The sequence below is a fragment of the Nomascus leucogenys genome, chromosome 11 (assembly GCF_006542625.1).
Source record: "Nomascus leucogenys isolate Asia chromosome 11, Asia_NLE_v1, whole genome shotgun sequence".
In the NCBI taxonomy this organism is placed as follows: domain Eukaryota; kingdom Metazoa; phylum Chordata; class Mammalia; order Primates; family Hylobatidae; genus Nomascus; species Nomascus leucogenys.
In genome coordinates, this window is record NC_044391.1 from 25,580,035 (window position 1) to 25,600,304 (window position 20,270).

Below are 20,270 nucleotides of genomic sequence, written 5' to 3' on the forward strand. Positions count from 1 at the left end.
GTCTTGCTCTGTCACCCAGGCTGGAGTACAGTGGCATGATCTTGGCTCACTGCAACCTCTGCCTGCCAGGTTCAAGCGATTCTCCTGCCTCAGCTTCCCAAGTAGCTGGGATTACAGACGCTCACCACAATGCCTGGCTAATTTTTGTATTTTTAGTAGTGACGGGGTTTCGCCATGTTGGCCAGGCTGGTCTCCAACTCCTGACCTCAAGTGATCCACCTGCCTTGGCCCCCCAAAGTGCTGAGATTATTTACAGGCATGAACCACTGCACCCAGCTCAAAAATATATTGTGAATACCATTTTATTAGTATATTCTCTCATTTATAACTTGTATTTTGACTTGGTGTATGTTTCCTTATAATATAGGAGTTTTAAATTTTAATACTATTGTAATGGTTAATATTTGATTTCTTTTTGTTTTAAAAATCTTCCTAAGACCATAAACATTTTCTTGTGTAATTTCATCTAAAGATTTTAAGAGTTTGCTTTTCAGTTTGTCTTCAATATGCTAATCCACTTGGAATTTATTTTCTGTATGATGTGAGGTAGGGATATAATTTAATGTGTTTTTTTTCTTTTTTTAAATTTATTTTATGTAAGTAACCAATTCCTCTCCCCCAAATTTTTTCCAAAATAATATTAAAATTTAAAATAGTTCTAAATTTGTAGGAAACCTGCAAAGATAGTACAGAGAATTCCTATATACGCCACACCCAGTTTCCTCAATTGTTAACATCTTATGTTAGCATAGTTTTAAAATAGACTGTAGTACATATTGCTCTACACATTGTAGAAGTGGTTTTTATTTTTATAACAAAACATTAGGGAATTTTAGTTTAGAATTTTTATCTCTTAACACGTATTTTATAGGTAGTTTAAATCAAAACAGGGTGATTGTGTCATAAATTTTGACACAAATATAAATAAGCGTTTTACCTGAAAAAGATTTGGAGAAAAATCTTAACTTGGCAAATGATGTTTTAGTCTGTTGCCTTTTTATTGCCAAAATATCTTGAATTTCTTTGCAACATTTACAACTATAGATTTTGTTGATTACTAACCTTTGTAGTCAGTTCTAAATTCTAGAATGGGGAAACAGGGAATAAAGGTTTTTCTTAAAACCTACTCCTAGTTTTGCTGCACTAGGCCAAGCACTCTTTTGTTTACTTTTATTCTTTTCTACTGCACTTCACTAATAAAATATGTATACTAAAATTTGGAGACTCAAAAGGGGGCATGTAGTACTCATATTTGAAATTTAGCCCAAGATCAGTGAAAATCACATCAAGGAAGTTAGTGAACATAACTTATAAAGTGGTTGCTAGTTTAGACAAGAAGTCAGTGAAATTCATGAAAATGCTATTTTGGTTCAGAAAAGAGAGTTTAGGTTGGGAGCAAGTGGCTCACACCTGTAATCCTAGCACTTTGGGAGGCTGAGGACGGAGGCTCTCTCAAGCCCTGGAGTTTGAGACCAGCCTGAGCAACATAGTGAGACACTGTCTCAGAAAATAAGACAAGTAAATAAAAGATGGATTTTCTAAAAAAAAAAAAGAGAAAGCCAAAAGCATAAGGCTGACCCATTTTACTGAGAGTTCAAATTATGGTAATTTCATTCTGAGAAGCCACCTAACACACTTACTGTAGTTGTGCTACGATTGTGAATCTGCCTTCTGTAATCGTTTCTCACTCTTTAAGACACAGAAATAAACATAATTTAGATATGAGTGTATAGCACTCAGATGTTTACTTTTATCTCATGAGAATTGCTAACCCGTTTTAGATTTCTCTTTCTCTAATCAAATAGTCTCAATGTTTTATATAAAGATAAATACTTCAGTTTTAAGAATTGTAGCTTACTAGAAATATTAGTCTCTATAATTTTAAACTACAAATAAAGTAAATTTTCTTCATTCATAGTAGTATGGAATCTCTAATATGGGTCATTGTTTTTGCTGGGTCATGGGCATAATGCTTGAAGAACTCCCTCTGATGGGGAAAAAGTGAAATATGATGAAATATTGATAGTAAAAGGATAGATGTCTACATTTAACCTTGAAGGATAAGTAGTTTTTTGGATGGATAAGAGGAATCATGGGCTGGGCGCCACTGGCTCACGCCTTTAATCCCAGCACTTTGGGAGGTCGAGGCGAGTAGATCACGAGGTCAGGAGTTCAAGACCAGCCTAGCCAAGATGGTGAAACCTTGTCTCTACTAAAACTACAAAAATTAGATGGGTGCGGTGGCAGGCGCCTGTAATTCCAGCTACTCAGGAGGCAGGGGCAGGAAAATCTCTTGAACCTGGGCGGCAGAGGTTGCAGTGAGCCGAGATCGTGCCACTGCACTCCAGCCTAGGTGACAGAGTAAGACTCCATCTCAAAAAAAGAAAAAAAAAAAAAGGAATCATGAAAGGGAATTCTGTTCATTTTAAGTAGCTTGAGATCTTGAGATTTCTGGAGCTACCAATAAGAGTGTGTCAGAGAGAAGATGGGAAATAAGAATTTAAAAAAATGATATCTTGCAAGATACACTATATTGTTTGAGCTTTATTCTGTGGCTTATAAGAAGCTCTTGGAGGGTTTAAAAATTGAAAGTAAGAAAAAGAAATGTTGGCTCTTTAATCAGAGTAGAATCCTAATAAACAATTTGGTATGATTAGAGTGGTACTTGAGTAGTAGCTGAGAATTGGGATGTAATAGTCAACATAATTTATCAATGAGAAGAGCATTCATCACCTGGGAGAAGAGGAAAGAAACTCAAGTTTTTAAAGAAGGTGGAATATATTGGACCTCAACCTCTGATTTAAAATATATAGTGGTACCCTTATAGGAGACTCCATTTTTTTTTTTTTAAAGGACCATGGTGTTCTGTATTATGTGCTTTCCCATGTTGAATTTGGAAAGTTTCACTGAAGTTCGTGGCACTGGGAAAACCATCATGCAATCAGGGCATTTTAAAGATAGTAGAGGAAAAATCACACCCGTGATTGCAAATGCTTGTGTTAACTGAATATTGTTTTGGAAGTTGGAAGTTTGAGAAGCCTATCGAACAATATTTCTTTTTTTTTTTTGAGACAGAGTCTTGCTCTGTCGCCCAGGCTGGAGTGCAGTGGCGCAATCTCAGCTCACTGCAAGCTCCGCCTCCCGGGTTCACGCCATTCTCCTGCCTCAGCCTCTCCGAGTAGCCTGTAGTCCCAGCTACTCGAACAATATTTCTTTTCTCTGACTAATTCTGAACTACTTGAGAAGTAAGACAAAAGTTAGAGCTGTAGAGATCAAAGTACCCAGTTAAATACTAGGTAGGAGGTTGTTACACAGGCCCAGTTTCTTGTACCTAAGGGACCAGCCAGACAAGTAAATCACTTTTGCCTGGGTGATGTGAGTAAGAGGGAGGACCTGGAGGCATACACTAATGGGTATCTCTTCCCTTGAAAAATAAAGCTGGGAAAAGGTGATTCCTTGTCTTTTAGTCAGTATTTACTGCTGAGACTGGAAAACATTAATGCAGTGATAATTTGCTACTCTCAGATAGATTTATTGTAGGTACAGTTTTGGAATTTCAAAGCTGAACGTGATCTTGGAGATCATTTACTTAACTCCCCTCATTTTTACAGATGAGGAAGATGTGGGCCTAAAAAGGTCAACTTACTTAAGATAACACGAGTGGAAGAGCAGATCTTCTGAGTCACCATGCCGACGTCTATTTATAAGTAGGAATGCTAATGCATTGCTTTTCCAATAGAAAATTAAGTGAAATTTCTCATTTCTGTTTTCTTGTATAGAAAACCAAAATATGAGAATCTTAAACACAATAAAGCAAATTAGTATTCTAGCTACTTTACAGTGACTACTACCACTTTTACACATTTCTTTTCAAATGCTTTTTAATGCATACAATTTATATGTGAGGTATAACTGCAGCATCCAAATTGGAATGCAAGAGGGCTCACATCTCTTTTCATATGAAAGGGCTCATTTTGCTGCTTGTCTTTTTTATAGAGAACCATTCTGAAAGAATGCAAGGTAGATATATCAAGAATACTCTGTATCTGGAATTTTTTGCTAACATAAGCTTTGAATAGCTGTGTGAATGTGTACTTCTTTCCTTGAATCTAAAATAAGATTAGACCAGATATGGCAAATACGTTTCTTTTGCCCTTCCCTTAAAGTGATCTCATAGTTAACTGCTTTGGAGATTCTGGGAAGATGGCTGCACTTGCCTCACATTCTTCACCTGAATAATCCACCACAGGGAGCGGCGTCCCATGCCTTGTGGTTCTTTCCATCCCTACTTAGGTAATTGCTCAGATCGCATTGGGTTATAACATTCTGCAACTGTATGTTTTAGAAGCTCATTTTTTTTCTGAATTAAACTAACATAATATTACTGAGTTTTGCATAAAGTTTTATTCTTTAGACTAATCAATATGCTAGAACCATCTATAGATGTAACTCAGGGAACTAATTCTTCTGTTGTCATATGATGACAGATTATTCCACACAAACACACATACTAAAAAAGCCATTGTGACCTAAGCTCAGAAAATTTCAACTGAAGCATGGTATTATTATTATTATGTTTCTCAGCATGAGCAGTAGTTTTCCAGACCCTCAGCCAAATGTCTGAAAGAAAATAAAGTACAGTGGACTTTCCTATAACATAGTCTGAGAATTAAAATCAAAGTGTCCCAGTAACTAAGCTGTCTTAAATGGGAAGTGAGATCTTAGATTCCCTTTGTTATTAAGGATGAAGTCTTTGGTGGTTTTTAGTATTTAAGGTCAACACTCACTAATCATTTTTTTGAGGGGTCAATGACAGCTTAACTGCAAAGCATAGTTTCATTTTACTGCCTGGCAAATACAAGCTTATTTCATTAAAAAAAGGCAACCTGATTTTATTTTGCATTTGAAATTTATAGAATACAAGGTCTTTTTGTATCATAGGCTCATCATTGTAAACATCAGTTATCACTATGTAAATGAACACTGAAAGTGCTGTTAAAATATATTTTAAGTTAATATATAAACAAATTTGCTTTTATAGTGTATGGAAAGACCTATGCCCATTGATCATTCATGGTTTTGTAATGAACGTTTTTAAGATAACATTTACCAAAGCTCTATATTTTAATAATCCAGAAAACTATAAAGAAAATAATCAGCCAGGCATGATGGCTCAAGCCTGTAATCTCAGCACTTTGGAGGCCAAGGTAGGCAGATCACCTGAGGTCTGGAGTTTCTGACCAGCCTGGTCAACATAGTGAAACACCATCTCTACTAAAAATGCACAAATTAGCCAGGTGTGGTGGTGTGCGCATATAATCCCAGCTACTTGGGAGGCTAAGGCAGGAGACTCGCTTGAACCCAGGAGCCAGAGGTTACGGTAAGCCGAGATCACCCCACTGCACTCCAGCCTCAGCAACAGAGTAAGACTCCATCTCAAAAAAAGAAAAAGAAAAAAAAATCATTCATAATCTTAGCATCCAGAAATTATGATGTCTATATATATTTACATAATTGGGATCATGTATGTACATACTGATGTAGTTTTATAATCTTTTCACATACCAAATATTTGAATATTTTCTGTGTCACTGAATAACCTTATAGAGCATGATTTTTAGGATACATCTATAAGAATCAGCATATTCCATCATATCAATGTACCACTTTCTTAACCCTTCCTTTTTGACATTTAGATTGCTTCCAAGTTTTTCCTCTTTTAAATTTTTATTTTCTTCTTTAAGTTCTGTTGGACTTGATTTTTTTTACTTTTTAAAGTAATGTTGTGATTAATGTCAGTGTGCAGAAATATTTCTGTATATCTGTGATTTCATTAAACTGTTAGAATCTATTGGGTCAGCTGATACTAAAGTTTTCAATATTTTTGTCCTCCAGAAAGTTATGCCTGTTAAAATTTTATTCACAGTGTATTAGAGTGAGTTGGTCTGTCTCTTTGCCTTGTTTTAAGTCTTTTTTTTTTTTTTTTTTGAGACAGAGTCTTGCTCTGTCACCCAGGCTGGAGTGCAGTAGCACAATCTCGCCTCACTGCAACCCCTGCCTACTGAGTTCAAGTGATTCCTCTGCCTCAGTCTCCCGAGTAGCTGGGATTATAAGCACATGACACCACGCCTGGCTAATTTTTGTATTTTTAGTAGAGATGGGGTTTTGCTATGTTGGCGAGGCTGGTCTTGAACTCCTGACCTCAAGTGATCTGCCTGTCTTGGCCTCCCAAAGTGCTGGGATTACAGGCGTGAGCCACCATGACCAGCCTTAAATCTTTGTAGATGAAAAACTACTTATGTAATTTAATTTGCATTTCTTTAGTTACTAGTAAGTTTGAATCTCTACCCCCTTCAATTTATGGCCCTTTGCAGTTGTGGGGGCGGGGCATGTGTTGTTTATTCTATGTAGGGGTGCTTATTTTAGTTTTGGCATTTGGTGCATTAATAATGCTTTTTTTTTTTTAAATTAAAGCTGTGTGGCAAGGAGAGAAAAGCATGGATTTTTAATTCATTTCGTTGTCACTTACATATTTTCTGTGTGTCTTTGGGCCAACTCTCTGTTATCTGTGAGCCTGAAGTTGACTGATCTGCCAGAAAAGATGATTATGAGATTTAAACGAGACACCTATCCCAGAAGAATCACTCGATGGTAGCTGCACTTTTCCTTTTCCTCACCTCCTCATTATCACCTACCTGTCATTTCTCTCTTTAGGCATTTTTGAACAGAATTGAAGGAAAACGCCATTCAAGTCTGCTATTTGCCTGTAAACAGAGTGGGTACAATCTCACTGACCACCCAATAGTCACTGTTGAAATCTTTTCAATTCTTATGATGACGGCTGATGGATATACTTTTACATTATATATAGTGAGAAAGGAGTGGAAAGAGAGCCAGCATTGGAACAGGCCCAGCCATCAGAGGAGCAGCTTTTTCTTCTCTGTATCTTATACTACATGCTTTTTTTTTTTTTTTTTTTTTTTTGGTTAAAGACTAGTTCTCTGTGTTGCGTTTTTATGCCAACTTTAGCTGCTGCCAGAATCTTGGATGCCCTAAATACCAGTGCTTACAGTGGAAGCCAGCAGGGTGGACCAGACAGTGAAAAAGATTCCTTTGCTCATGTTGCCAGCTTATCTGAAATCTTGAACAGCTGTTTGAATGAATGAATGAAGTACGTATTAAAGGGAGTTACAGAACTTCCAAAAGAACTGCTTTTATCAGGCAGTCTCCCTGTAAGCACCTGTTGAGTAGATCCTCTGTCAGGCACAATGCCAAATTTTGGAGATACAACGGAAGTAAGACACTAGTCCTGTGCTGAAGATGGCAGATTTAAACAAGAAAATAGCATTAACAAATGAAAGGCAGGATATATGTACAAAAGGATTACAGGTGTTCTAGACAAGAGGATAGTCATCTAATGTTGGAGGATATTGTCATAGGGACGTTCCAATATATTCAAGAAATTGAGACCTATAATTTGGAAGAGGTTTTGGTTTCTTCCAAAGTAAGAGAGTGAGGCTTAATTCTCTCCTGTATTAAACTATGTTGCTATAATTGCTTTGTCTATGTCAGGGTGACTTGCAAGAAGCAAATGGACATTTGAGTACAACTACACTTTTCTTTAAGACATATGGCATATGTATTTACCTTCCCGATATCAATATGGCAGGTGGAGATGACATGGCATGCCAACAGGTTTTGGCAGACTTGAGTTCTTATACATGGGATGATGTTTTGTTTTGTTTTGTTTTGTTTTGTTTTGTTTTGTTTTGTTCTGTTTTGTTTTGTTCTGTTTTGTTTTGTTTTTGGCTTGGGAGAGGACAGGCACCAACAGATGGACTTTCTCAGGATATACCACCATGACCAGAATGCAAAACTGTAAAAGTGACTGCTATATTTTAATCAGCAAATCTGCCACAGTTGTGGGACATTAAAGCCCTAATTGACCCTACATCACCTAAAGATAGGTGCTGCACTCAAGGCTGCAAAGGGAGCCAACCACTTTTATATATTTACATATTTAAATACATTCTCCAGCAACAATTGAAATACTTGTAAGCATTTTAAATCTTCCTGCCAGCTCTGTATTTCAGCCTGAGAACCCAAATAATACACTTTCATCCACAACAGTAAAGCTAATTACCCTTGACTGTACCATTTCTAATACAATTTTATTTTAGCATTTCAAAATACATTTAAAAAGTAAATTATGAGTTCTTCCAAACTAGATTTTCTACTTAGTCACATTAAAATGATCAAAAAATGGAAACATTATAAAATTTTTTGCCAGGAACAACCTAACCCATAAAAAAGAGAGAAGTCTTTTTTTATATTGTCTACCATATGATACAAAAATTAATTTTGGTAATATTAACAAATGTTCCTTTTTTGGTAATACTTGATTCCTGACATAAATAATCATTAAATATATGTTATTAAGTCATGTCTTCTAGAATACAGCCTGAACTGTGCATAAGATTTCTTTGTTTTGAAGTTATAAATTTTATTATTATCCTTTTGTGAGTTTTTGCCTCTCACAGGTCACTTTTCTTTTGTTCAGAAGTGGTTCTGATTTAAGGTACCAACCTTATATGTTTCACTGACAATTATTAAAGACACATTGCTTCTAAAACATTGTACTGTGAACATTAAGTGATAGAAAGATAAGACTCTGCCTCACTCCAAAGCAGCTGATTTATTTGAATAAAAACTGGGATCACAGATAAATACAATATATAGCATAATGTAATAAATCTATAGGAGAGACCAAAAATATGAAAGAAAGCTTAGCAAACATATAACAAAATCATAACAATTTTTGGATGATAGGATGAGTGAAAGGAAGAGTAGTGGTAAGTGAAGACAGGCCATGTATGCTGGAGCCAGATCTTAGAGGACTTTGGATGTCTTTCTGCATGTTTGAACTATATTCTCCAGGTAATATGGAGAAACTTAGGAGGATTTTTTGTGCCCTTCTCCATCTCCATTAGAAAGTAATACTTGCTCATACAGAATTTGGAAAGTACAAAAAGGTATATAAAAGAAATGTAAAATCATTCATAAATTCATTGTCTCTCCTCTGTCACTCCACTCCATCCCGTCTTCCAGTGCTGTTTCCTGACCCACAGTGATGTGATTAGAGCCATGCTTTAGGAATGGCATCTAGATGTGGTGTATCATAAGTTGCAGGATAACTTATTAGGAATCTTAGTGTGCAGAGGGAATAGGAAGGAGTGAGTAAAACAAGAATCCTTTTAAAGATAGAAACAGGTTGGGCATGGTGGCTCACACCCGTAATCCCAACACTTTGGGAGGCCAAGGCAGGTGGATCATTTGAGGTCAGGAGTTTGAGACCAGCCTGGCCAACATGGTGAAATTCCGTCTCTACTAAAAATACAAAAATTAGCCGGGCATGGTGGCATGCGCCTGTAATCCCAGCTACTTGGGAGGCTGAGGCAGGAGAATCGCTTGAACCTGGGAGGCAGAGGTTGCAATGAGCTGAGATCACGCCACTGCACTCCAGCCTGGGAGACAGAGGGAGACTCCGTCTCAAAAAAAAAAAGGAACAAAAGGGGATTTTTATTGATTTCATGTGGGTGTGTAGCAGGAGAAGAGGAAGTTTTGTTGTGTGATTGACTGCCCTTTCAAGCCCATGTGGCCAAAAGGATCCCGTTGTCCTCAAACATGAGAAACCTTACAGAAGACAGGATGGGAGACACTATAATTTTGCTTTGGGGTACTTTAAATCTGAGGTGCTATCGAGGCATCTGACTGGTCCAGAAATATGAACTGTCTACACAGAATCAGGAACCCAGGTAGGAGGTGCAGATGATTGCTGCATTTTCTTTTTTGCTTACAGAGCATTCACCTATTTATTTTAATAAAAAAATTACCAGTTTTTCTAGTGTGTTCTTTTATGTGGACGGTTTCTGAGGCCACGGTGACAACTGATTTAAGGAGCATATTTACAAAACCATCAGTTCTATTAAAAGATATATGAGGTCAAAGTTAGTGTGATTCAAGGTCAGTGATCCCCAAATTTGACCATTAATCCTATACTAGCGGAAGTGGTGGCAGCTTTTACTTCAAAAACACTAAGAATAATGAGATAACACTGTCCTCGACATGTTTTAACAAAGGTAGTTGATTATCTTGTTTCCTGTAAAGGATTTCCACCCTCTGAGTTTTTCCAATAAGTAAGGGGAACATGAGACAGATACCATTTGTAGATTTAGCTGTATATTGACATTTTCAGTCATGATCCAGAATTGGTCAATTACATTTGACTGCAGTTCTTGGAGAAGTCTAAATGAAAGGGACAATCTGTTTATAAGGAAATGGAGTCTTTCTTGCTTTTTAAGGGTAACATGATTATTTTTTAATATGGATCACAGCTGCCCAGAATGCAGTAAAGATTTTTTGTGAGTCTAGTCTTAGGTTTACAAGCTCAGCCTTGTACCACAGCATCAGTGTCCTCATGTATATATGCATTCCCTAACAATTAGTTGTTTGTGCTTCAGTCTTGTTTTGAATGTTTTTCTTCCCACCATGTGATGTCTGGCCTCTGCTTGAAGAGTTTAAAAATTAAGCATATTTTACTCTTGACCTTTACAGAAATTAAAATTTTTGGTTGTACTGTGTAGGTCTCAGTGCTAGAAATCCTTGCTAAAACAGTTTTTTTAAACCTCTGTCAGCATTTGAAGCTGTTTGAGATTGTAGAAAATTGTCAACCTTTGTTTTATTATTTGACTCTTAGAGATAGTGCTAAACCTCAAGTATGAATTCTCTTTATATGAGACCAGCACACTGTAGAAATACAGGATTTTAGATAGGCCTTTACAATGCATGTATTTTACATAATTTCACCCTACAAATGTAACATGTATTTGGCAAAGGAAGGGCTTTTGTTGCTGTCATTCTCCCTCATGTGTTCCTCTTTGCCTGACTGACTCTGCAGGAGGAACTTTAGTTCTCAGGACCTTGGTTTGCTCATGGCCTTCTGAGATTGATGCTGCCTTTCCTCTTTTTGCTCTTGTTGCAAGGACAGTGCAATCATATTCTTGCCTTCCTTCTTCTGTTGCACAAATGACTGGCCCCCCCTCACCAGGATCACTTGGAGAAAAATCTCTTAGTATTCTGAGAGGGCCTAGACTCCCACTGAGTCCTCCAAAAGGACTGAAGATAGAGGTTTCCTAGAGCTCCTGGCTTCTCTCTTTCTTTTTAGTGCTGGTTCTCTCTAATCTTCTTTGTAAACTCCCATTCTCTGAAAGACAAATGCTTTTAGGGACTCTGCATGGCATGTGGATTTTACTCACAAAAACTGTGTCCCAGAGCTCCCCTACCTATTTTTGTACCATCTCTTCCCGTTCATTCACTGCTGTATGTAGCCTTGGCCATGTTGGCTTACTTCCTGTCCTGTTATTGGGTTCTTCTGTCTTACTCCTACCTTGCACACGCTACTCTTCCTCTCAGAATGCCTTCCACACATACTACCCCCACCCCGCCTTGTTTGCTCACTCTAACCATTGCAGGCTGAAGTCTTTGCTTTCGAGGCCACTTGGGAAATCCTTTCTTGCTCACCTTTCTTCCCAGGTAGGTTTAGATGTCTCTACTGTGTGCTCCCATAGCATGGCCCACATCCCTTTATTATGGCCCTTATGTTGGTTACAATGACAGGTTTGAGATTAATAAAGTATTTTTTTTTCCTTTTTCCTCCTGTCACCCAGTCTGGAGTGCAGTGGTGCGATCTTGTCTCACTGCAACCGCCTCCTAGATTGAAGCGATTCTCCTGCCTCAGCCTCCTGAGTAGCTGGGATTACAGGTGCCTGCCACCACGCCCAGCTAATTTTTTTGTATTTTTAGTAGAGAAGGAGTTTCACCATGTTGGCCAGGCTGGTCCGGAACTCCTGATCTCAGGTGATCCGCCCACATCGGCCTCCCAAAGTGCTGGGATTACAGGTGTGAGCCACCATGCCTAGCATCATAAGGTATTTTCAATACTGAGCATAGTGCCAACCAGTGAGCTGGTGCTTAATAAGGATTTGAAGTAAGAATCAATGGCTCAAAAGAGAGAGAAAGTATGAAGTGTAATTTCTGTATCTGCAGTCAGCATTCACAGGCTCAGTAGTCTGAGAAACCTGTATTTCCTGCTTTGACTTTTTCACTATTTCTTAAGTGCTACTGTTCTTTTAGTCTCTAAATCAAAACCATTTCATATCGAGATATGATACATACATATGTGTATATGTATGTGTATATTTGAAACCAAAAGTTTTGAAGTACAATATGTCCTCTTACTACTTAAAATGAATGCTGATGTTTTTCTATTCTATCCTTTTTAATTTTATTTTTCTCAGTGCTCTTCATGACCTATTAGATTGATTCACAACCTCCTTAGGTCACAGTCAGCACTTTGCAAACTACTGCTCTAAATTACTGTACCTTTTCTGTGAGGAAGAGTTGAATTGTTGGTGTATCCGTCAGGGTCAACCAAAGAAGCACCGCCAGTAGAAGATAACATTTTAAGAGATTTACCATAAGGAATTGGTTTATGCACATGTTGAGTCTGGCTATGAAGGTCTGAAATCTGTAGGGCAGGCAGTGAAGATGGGAGGCTGGAAGCCTCAAGCATAAGTTGAAGCTGCTGTCACAGGCAGAATTTCTTTTATTTTCAGGAAACTTCAGCTCTGCTCTTCAGGACTTTCAACTGATTCAATCAGGCCCACCCAGATTATTTAGGATAATTTCCCTTACTTAAAGTCAACTGATTTTGAACTTTAATCACATCTACAAAATACCTTCAAAGTGACACTTGGATTAATGTTTGATTAAATAACTGGGAAGTGTAGCCTAGTCATGTTGACATATGGAAGGATCACCATAGCTTTGTGCAGTGGCAGTATCGCAGCAAACGAGGTTTATCCTAGGTGTGATTATAGCTAATTGAAGACTTTTCCCAATATTCCGCCGTGAGGACTTACAATACAGTCGGCATTAACATTTTTTGGCAGTCTCTATGGAGACTGAATAAAAATAAATAAATAAAAAATAAATGTAAAAAAAAAAAAAGACCATCATAGTACTGTGAAGAGCCTGGTCATCAACCTTTTTTATGTAAAGAGTAGGAATCCATTTTAGTTTGCCCACCACTTTATATCACATTCCTTTTTTCCTCTGCGCTAATGTTAACCTTCTTAAGATCCTCACCCACTTGTTTGGCCTCATCCGTGTTTTGGCATTCTCTTCCACTACCCTGGGTAAATGTATGTACGGTTCCTGGGAGTTTTACAGAGGTCCTTGGGTTGAGAGCCCCTTTCACTTTAGCCCACAGTTGTTTCTGATGACCTCCTTGAACGAACAGTTAAGTTCCTTTCAAGGCTGTTTCATTCCAGGTAGAATTTGGGGCCTGAGGTACTCTTCCCAAGGTACTCAAGACCTCAGAGTTTAGTGTTTGCTTTTCATGATGCTCTTTACCCCACTCTCCCTTCCATTCAGAGGTCTAGTCACCCCTGGGGGATTTTCATGGGAGAGTGTAAACTTCTGTACTGGAGAAGCTTAAAAGTCTCACTTTCCATTTTCACACTCAAGAGAAGCTCTCAAACCCTCTTTGGTGTGCCTGGCGTCCCCTTATCCCCATTTCCCCTCTGTAATCTCACTGCGTGTGCACACACATACACCTCATATTGGTCCTCTCCATCTGTTTTCTTATTTAGACAATTTAGACTAATTTTCCTCCATGGGCTTTTAGAAACACAGTGCTGGCAGTTGTCGTAAAAGAAGCAGGAAGGACCAACTGCTGAGACACATGCTAGAACAAAAATTGATTTACTAACTTAACTTGCTGCATCTGTAAAAGAGTATTTACTTCTTGGAATGAGGAATAAGTTATTTCACCTAGGAGACTGTCCACTGCCCCCAAATGGGTGCCAATTGGGTTAATTAGTTAAATGTTTCTGTGATGAGGACACCTGTCCAGTGGAAACTGGACCAAGGCCACCAATTTATTTCATGCTGGCCACCAGTTGTCAGTTAGCAAAACATATGTCTCCAGTTTAAAACTCTGGCTGAACTGAAAGAGAACATTGCTAATTTCTCATGGATATGTTTAATTGTTTACAATAAATTGAAAAATACTGAGGAAAACATGAACATCAGTGGAATTTCCCAGTTCTCTGTTAAAAAACTTGCTAATTTAGATTTAATTGTCTTAGAATTTGTCCAAATTCAGGATGAGCTAAGTTTACATTTATGAAGAACTTTTTTTCCCTGATTACTTTAATGGCATAAACTATTTTTACAGGGAGAACTTATTTTTAAGGCTTTTCTAGGCAATACTATACATTAAAATTTATTAAAAATCAATGAAAAATAATGTATAGTAACCAGTAAGTCATAAATAGAAGATGGAAAAAAGACCAACCATTGTTTGAAAGTGTTCAGTCTCACTAGAATAAAAATGAAAATTAAAATAAAAAAATAATTTTCAAGTATTTTAACAACACATATTTGCCAATAAATGGTACCAATTATGATTGAATTCTATGTTGTCAAAAGCAAGAGATTTAATCTTATTTCATTAATATTTCTATATGTGTGACCTTAATAAAACTCTACTTATCTTGAAACATTATTTCACTAAAAATCTTCATATATATGAAAATTTAACTTTTCATGTTTGTGTTACATATATATTTTACTTATATATGTGTGTGTATGCATGTGTGTGTATGTGTGTGCATGTATGTATATATAAAACTTTCCACAAAGTCAACTGTAGCTATTTTAAATTTGAGGAGTCATGGTGGCTCATGCCTGTAATCCCAGCACTTTGGGAGGTGCAGGTGGGAGGATTGTTTGACCCCGGGAGTTTGAGACCAGCCTGGGCAACATTGCAAGACCCCGTCTCTATTAAAAATAATAATAAATAATTTAAAAATTTAAAGAGTTTGCATCCTCTGTATTTGAGGTAGTTGGTGCTATTGATAAGACAAAAATACATACTTGATTTTATCATGGACTTTTGTATATGTTTGAATATGAATATGTTGGGGATACAATTTACTCCAAATAAGGTAAGAAGAATACTATGGAGATATGAATTGAGAGGACTTAGTAAGCAGCGTAAGTTGTGTTTTCCAGTATCTTTACCACATACTTCTGAAGATTATTTTGCTCACGCCTTCTTTTGTCCTTAGATAAGAACTGGTTCTGAAAACTATGCCTCTTTGTATTGCATAAGGGAAGAAATACATGAGAGGTAGGTAATATGGAAGATATGATGGATGCCACTATAAGCAGCCATGCCTAGGTTCCCACAGCCTTGTGTGAGGAAAAGCTGGGAAGAAGATCTCGGACCACCTAGGATGGAAGGTGGTATTCAGTCCCCTTCCTGAGGCCCCTAGGCTTTTGGAACTGGGCTTAGAGCAGAAGAACAGACAATAGGGCCTTGACTTGAGATTAATGCTTTTGACACATCCCCAGGTTCTTTGTGTGATTTATTGTCATTAATGTTTTCACTTAAAATGAGGTGAAAGGTTCTTAGTTATATTAATCTCTTGGCCCCAAATCTTGTGTTTTTAAACCAAGATAGGATCTTTGCAATCCATAGTAATAGTGAGCAAGTGATTCTTTTAGATGGTAGCCTGGTTAACATAGGCTAGTTTATATTGCACTTCTAAATGATCCTAATATCTTCTAACAGATGTTTATTTCTCACTGATGTGACATGTCCATGTTAGGTCAAAGGGAAGCTCCTTGTATTCAGTATAGTCACTAAGGTACTTAAACTTGTAGAGGGTCCGTTTCCATCATACATACTGTCCAGATTCCAGAAATACAAGAAGAAAAAAACACTGAAAGGTCTTGCCTCCGTAGTAAAATGGCTCAGTCGAGAAGTGACACACACCACCACTGCCCAGAACTCATTGGCGAGAATTACTTACATAGCACCACCCCAAGGCAACAAAGGGTAAAGAAAGAAAATACCCTTTGTACCCAGAAGGAGAACTGGAAATACTGCTTAGCAGCACTAACATCTTCATAGATAGACTAGTTTACCTTTCTTTGGGCTAGCTCACATGGATTACAGAAGTGAGCTTACTATTTATATGAACAAATATAAATTGATGTTTACTTTCTCTTTTTTTCCCGTAGTTTTGCAAGAAAAAACTTACTTTTATGATTTTTACATGTATTAATCTTTACATTTCCTTTTTCTCCTTTTTTTTACATTAACTGCTGAATTCAGAGTTTGAGTCATTATGTGGATTTGTGGTTGTGAAGGAGAGCATCCGGCCTGTTAATGCTCTCAAATGGGGTATCCCTCAGAAACCTCTCCTTGCAAAAGTAGCTTATGGATATTATCTTTTACCTGGGTAGAGGGGTTTCAGCTGCCTTGCTGACCTATATTTAGTGGAGGGCAGTAAACTAAATGTTTTGGTTTGGCATTTATAATGCCTATTAGATGATTTAGATATGAGAATGAAACTAGCAGAGTGGTAAAATTAACTAAAAGCTTAACTGTCTAAAAAACATAAAAATATCATCTAGATAGAAATATGGGTCCCAGAGGATCCATTCCTCAAATGCTCTATAGGATTGTGTATTTATGCGGCAATATTAAAAAATGTGGAACAGATAACTTGCTATAAATAAGCTACAACTTAGAATTCATGCTTTTCGTTAACTTACCATCGAATGTAGGTGTGAATAGTTGAAGACTTGTCATCAGAGAGGCACATAGTGATAATAATTTTGATTAGGTTTCAGAGTCGCGATTGACCCTAGAATCCAGTAGCCTCAGTATCAGAATTGATCCTACCTTCTTGCACATAAAAGCCTGAGCTCAGAAAGGCCCAGTGAGTTGGCCAAGCCCACAGAGTGTGGCAGCACAAGTTCTCATTGACCACTGCCTTACATGTGGGCCCCATGCAGTTTCCCCTCAGTATTCTTTCCTACCGCAGTCCTAGCTAGGTTGGCTTTTTCTTTTCTAAGCTAGGAGTTTAAGTATGGAAATAATGATCTTATCCTTATGAAATGCTTTAACTTGCCAAAAGTGTCTCTGTAACTTGTAGGTGTTGTAAATCTGTGGTCTTATTTCTACTTACTTGTAAGGAAGTCATATTCCTGCCTATCCTTGTCAAATACCAAAAAGTTAGTTTTGCAGCCAGAGAATATCCTGTTTGAAGGACTTTGTGATGACTCATTTTATGGATCAACACTGGTAGGCCACAGTACCCAGATATGTGGGTAAACATTATTCTAGAGTCTATGAAGTGTCTTTTAGATGAGATGAGCATTTAAAGCAGTCGGCTAAAGCGGATTACCTTCCTTAATGTGGATTGGCCTCATCAAATTCATTGAGGACCTTCATAGAAGAAGACTGACTTCTATCAGAGAAGAGGGGATTCTGCCAGCAGACTGTCTTTGGACTTGAACTGCAACATTAGTTCTTTCCTGGGTCTCTGGCCTGCAGGCCTACCCTGCAGATTTTGGATTTGCTAATCCCTACTGTCATATGAGACAATTCCTTAAAATGAATCAATTTTAGTATAAATATATATAGTATATATAAAAAACATATAAAGATATTAATTCTATTTTTCTGGAAAACCTTGACAAAGGTAGGCTTCCTTGTGTTGCCATTTGAACTAGCGTGCTCTCTACCTCCCATTATGTAGAGTATGTTTCTTTTTTTTCACTTCTTTTTTTTTTTTTTTTTTTGAGACAGTTTCGCTCTGTTGCCCAGGCTGCAGTCTGGAGTGCAGTGGTGGGATCTTGGCTCACTGCAAGCTCCGCCTCCCAGGTTCATGCCATTCTCCTGCCTCAGTCTCTGGCGTAGCTGGGACTACAGGCGCCTGCCACCATGCCCGGCTAATTTTTTTGTATTTTTAGTAGAGACGGGGTTTCACCGTGTTAGCCAGGATGGTCTAGATCTCCTGACCTCATGATCCGCCCGACTCAGCCTCCCAAAGTGCTGGGATTACAGGTGTGAGCCACCGCGCCCAGCCCAACTTCTTGTTCTTTAGTAATCCATTAAAACACTAGGCTTACAATTAGTGAAATGTACTTTTTGTCCTAATAGACTTTGTCTTATATATAGCATGTGTGTTGTCCTCTGAACTTCTCATGTAAAAATATGAAAAACCGTGGAAACTCTCTTTACCCTTTTCTGCCTTGCTCCCTAGATTGGTTGGTAAAGAGAGATAATTTGTGTAAAGTGCTATATTGTCTATAATTTAAAGTACTTTAACATATATAACATAATATTTATGGGAGTAACTTTGTTTTAGGACCCTTTAGTTAGCTTTCTAGGTATTTCAATCATGAGTCCACACACTAGGATTAGTAAGTTATTATTTGAAAGATGCTGATTAGAAGCCTGCACCCAGATATTGGTACTTTAAATCTACACAAGACAATGTATTAATGTTAAGTATGCTACAAATAATTGGTGAAATGAATGATGTTGAAGATACAGGGGTTAACCTTAGAAATATTTTATGTAACTAGACTTTGGGTCAGGTGAGGCTTGCAAATTAACAGCTTTTGGAGTAATACCTAACTAGTACTCCATTTGATCCTGTTTTGTGGTATGTAGGATTCTGGTGAGTGATCCACTTAGAAGGTTAAATGTATCCTACTGTAGAATGTAGTTGCAACTGCTTTAAGTAAAGCTTTCACACAGGCTACTTTTCAAAATGACTTTAAGGACAGAAATCTGGGATTTTAGAGTTTTATGAGATATGCCTATGAGTCTGTTTTTTGCACCTTCCAGTTAAGCAATGTTTTTACATGAGCAGAATTTAGTTTGAAATTTATTTTCATTGTAACATACTCCTTATGTTATAAGATTGTAGAGGAGTAGACTAAAGCCCTCAGCTGTGTAGATCTTTGGAGACTACCAGTGTTTACCCTAAATTGTCTGATGATTACAAACTCCAGTTTGGCTTACTTCATTTTGCATCAAGCACCTAACATACTCCCGGGCACACACTGGACAATCAATACACTAGATAATTCTACCTATTGTCGATCAGTGAACTAACCTTAATTTGGGGGAAGAAAAGGAAAGTTGAGATTGTACATTGCTCTAAAGCTATTAGAATCCTCCTTTGTGAGGATTGCCAAATTGGTTTTTGGAATGTTAATATGTGGCTATCTTCTCCATGCTTATTGTTAGTTTCAATTTAGAGCTTATTTTGCAGAGCCACTGAAATCATGTGAAGGTGAGTCAGGGTTCTGCCAAGGAAGCTTGTGATGAGTGTAGCCTGTTTGTGGAAGCACGTGAATGTTTGGCTTATCTCCAGGAGCACACTTTGCCAAGCCATCATCTGAAACTCAGCGTGCTAGGACCTGGAACATTTTTCATCTTTGATGTGTCAGGAAGATTTTACAGAACCTGGACCATAGCCTGAACTGAGACCTTGTGGAAGCATTGTGGGAGATTCCTTCCAGTCAGTATTTATAGAATATGCTGAATTTATTTAGGCCTGCATTGATGAAAGAAAATGTGTCATAAAGAAGTGAAGGAAATAAGTTTTTTTCTTATTGTTGAAAATGTATTGCTGCTGTTTTGAAAAAGTGTTGTGGTTCAAACTACTGAAAATGTATATAAGATAATGATTCTAGTTGAAATCTTAAAATAAGCTAATTTTTACTTTATTTGCTTTTCATAGCCTTGAGTTGTTCGTTCAGAAATGTCCTTGCTAACCGTGTTTGTAAACTTGTTACCACTGAAAGCCTGTCTCTGCTGTGAAGCAGTGGATGAGGTCTTGTTTTGTTTCCTTTGATCGAGAAACCAGAATATTGCTTGTTGGCTCTGAAACAAGAAGTCTTAAATTTAAACATCCTTTGTTTACTTTTCTCAGTGAAATAAAACAGGAACAATGTGAAGGTAGCTTGAACTACAAAAATACATATATCTTGTTGCTGTTGAACATTAGGGCCCAGAATGCTGTTGGCCTTTAGAGTTTTTTGTGTTGCTGGAATACCAGGAGGAGTCATGCTCTGATTATTATTTGATTAATAATCCATATTTTTGTAGAGCAATTAAGGTTAATAAAATAAAAATAATAGAACTATTATAAGAAAATAGAAAGAATCAAGATCATGTAGATGAAAGGGCTTCCTGGTCAGAGAAAACACAGAAAGCCTAGCAGGCCATGAGTCATTGTGTAATGACAGTGCATTGCTCTGGACATAGGTGGGGATTTTGGCAGCCTAATCTATGTTCTAATACTAAGTCAGTTATGCAGATTTTTGCTTAAAGG

At 37.5% G+C, this 20,270-nt stretch overlaps 1 protein-coding gene and 1 non-coding gene across 11 annotated transcripts in view; both read left to right on the forward strand.

The window, feature by feature from the left end:
* Positions 1 to 20,270, forward strand: part of PPP1R9A (protein phosphatase 1 regulatory subunit 9A) — a 395,135-nt gene that overhangs the window by 183,606 nt on the left and 191,259 nt on the right. The window lies entirely within an intron of this gene.
* LOC115837459 lies at positions 12,882 to 13,022 on the forward strand. The gene has a single exon (XR_004032493.1). It is a non-coding gene; the product is annotated as a U4 spliceosomal RNA (small nuclear RNA).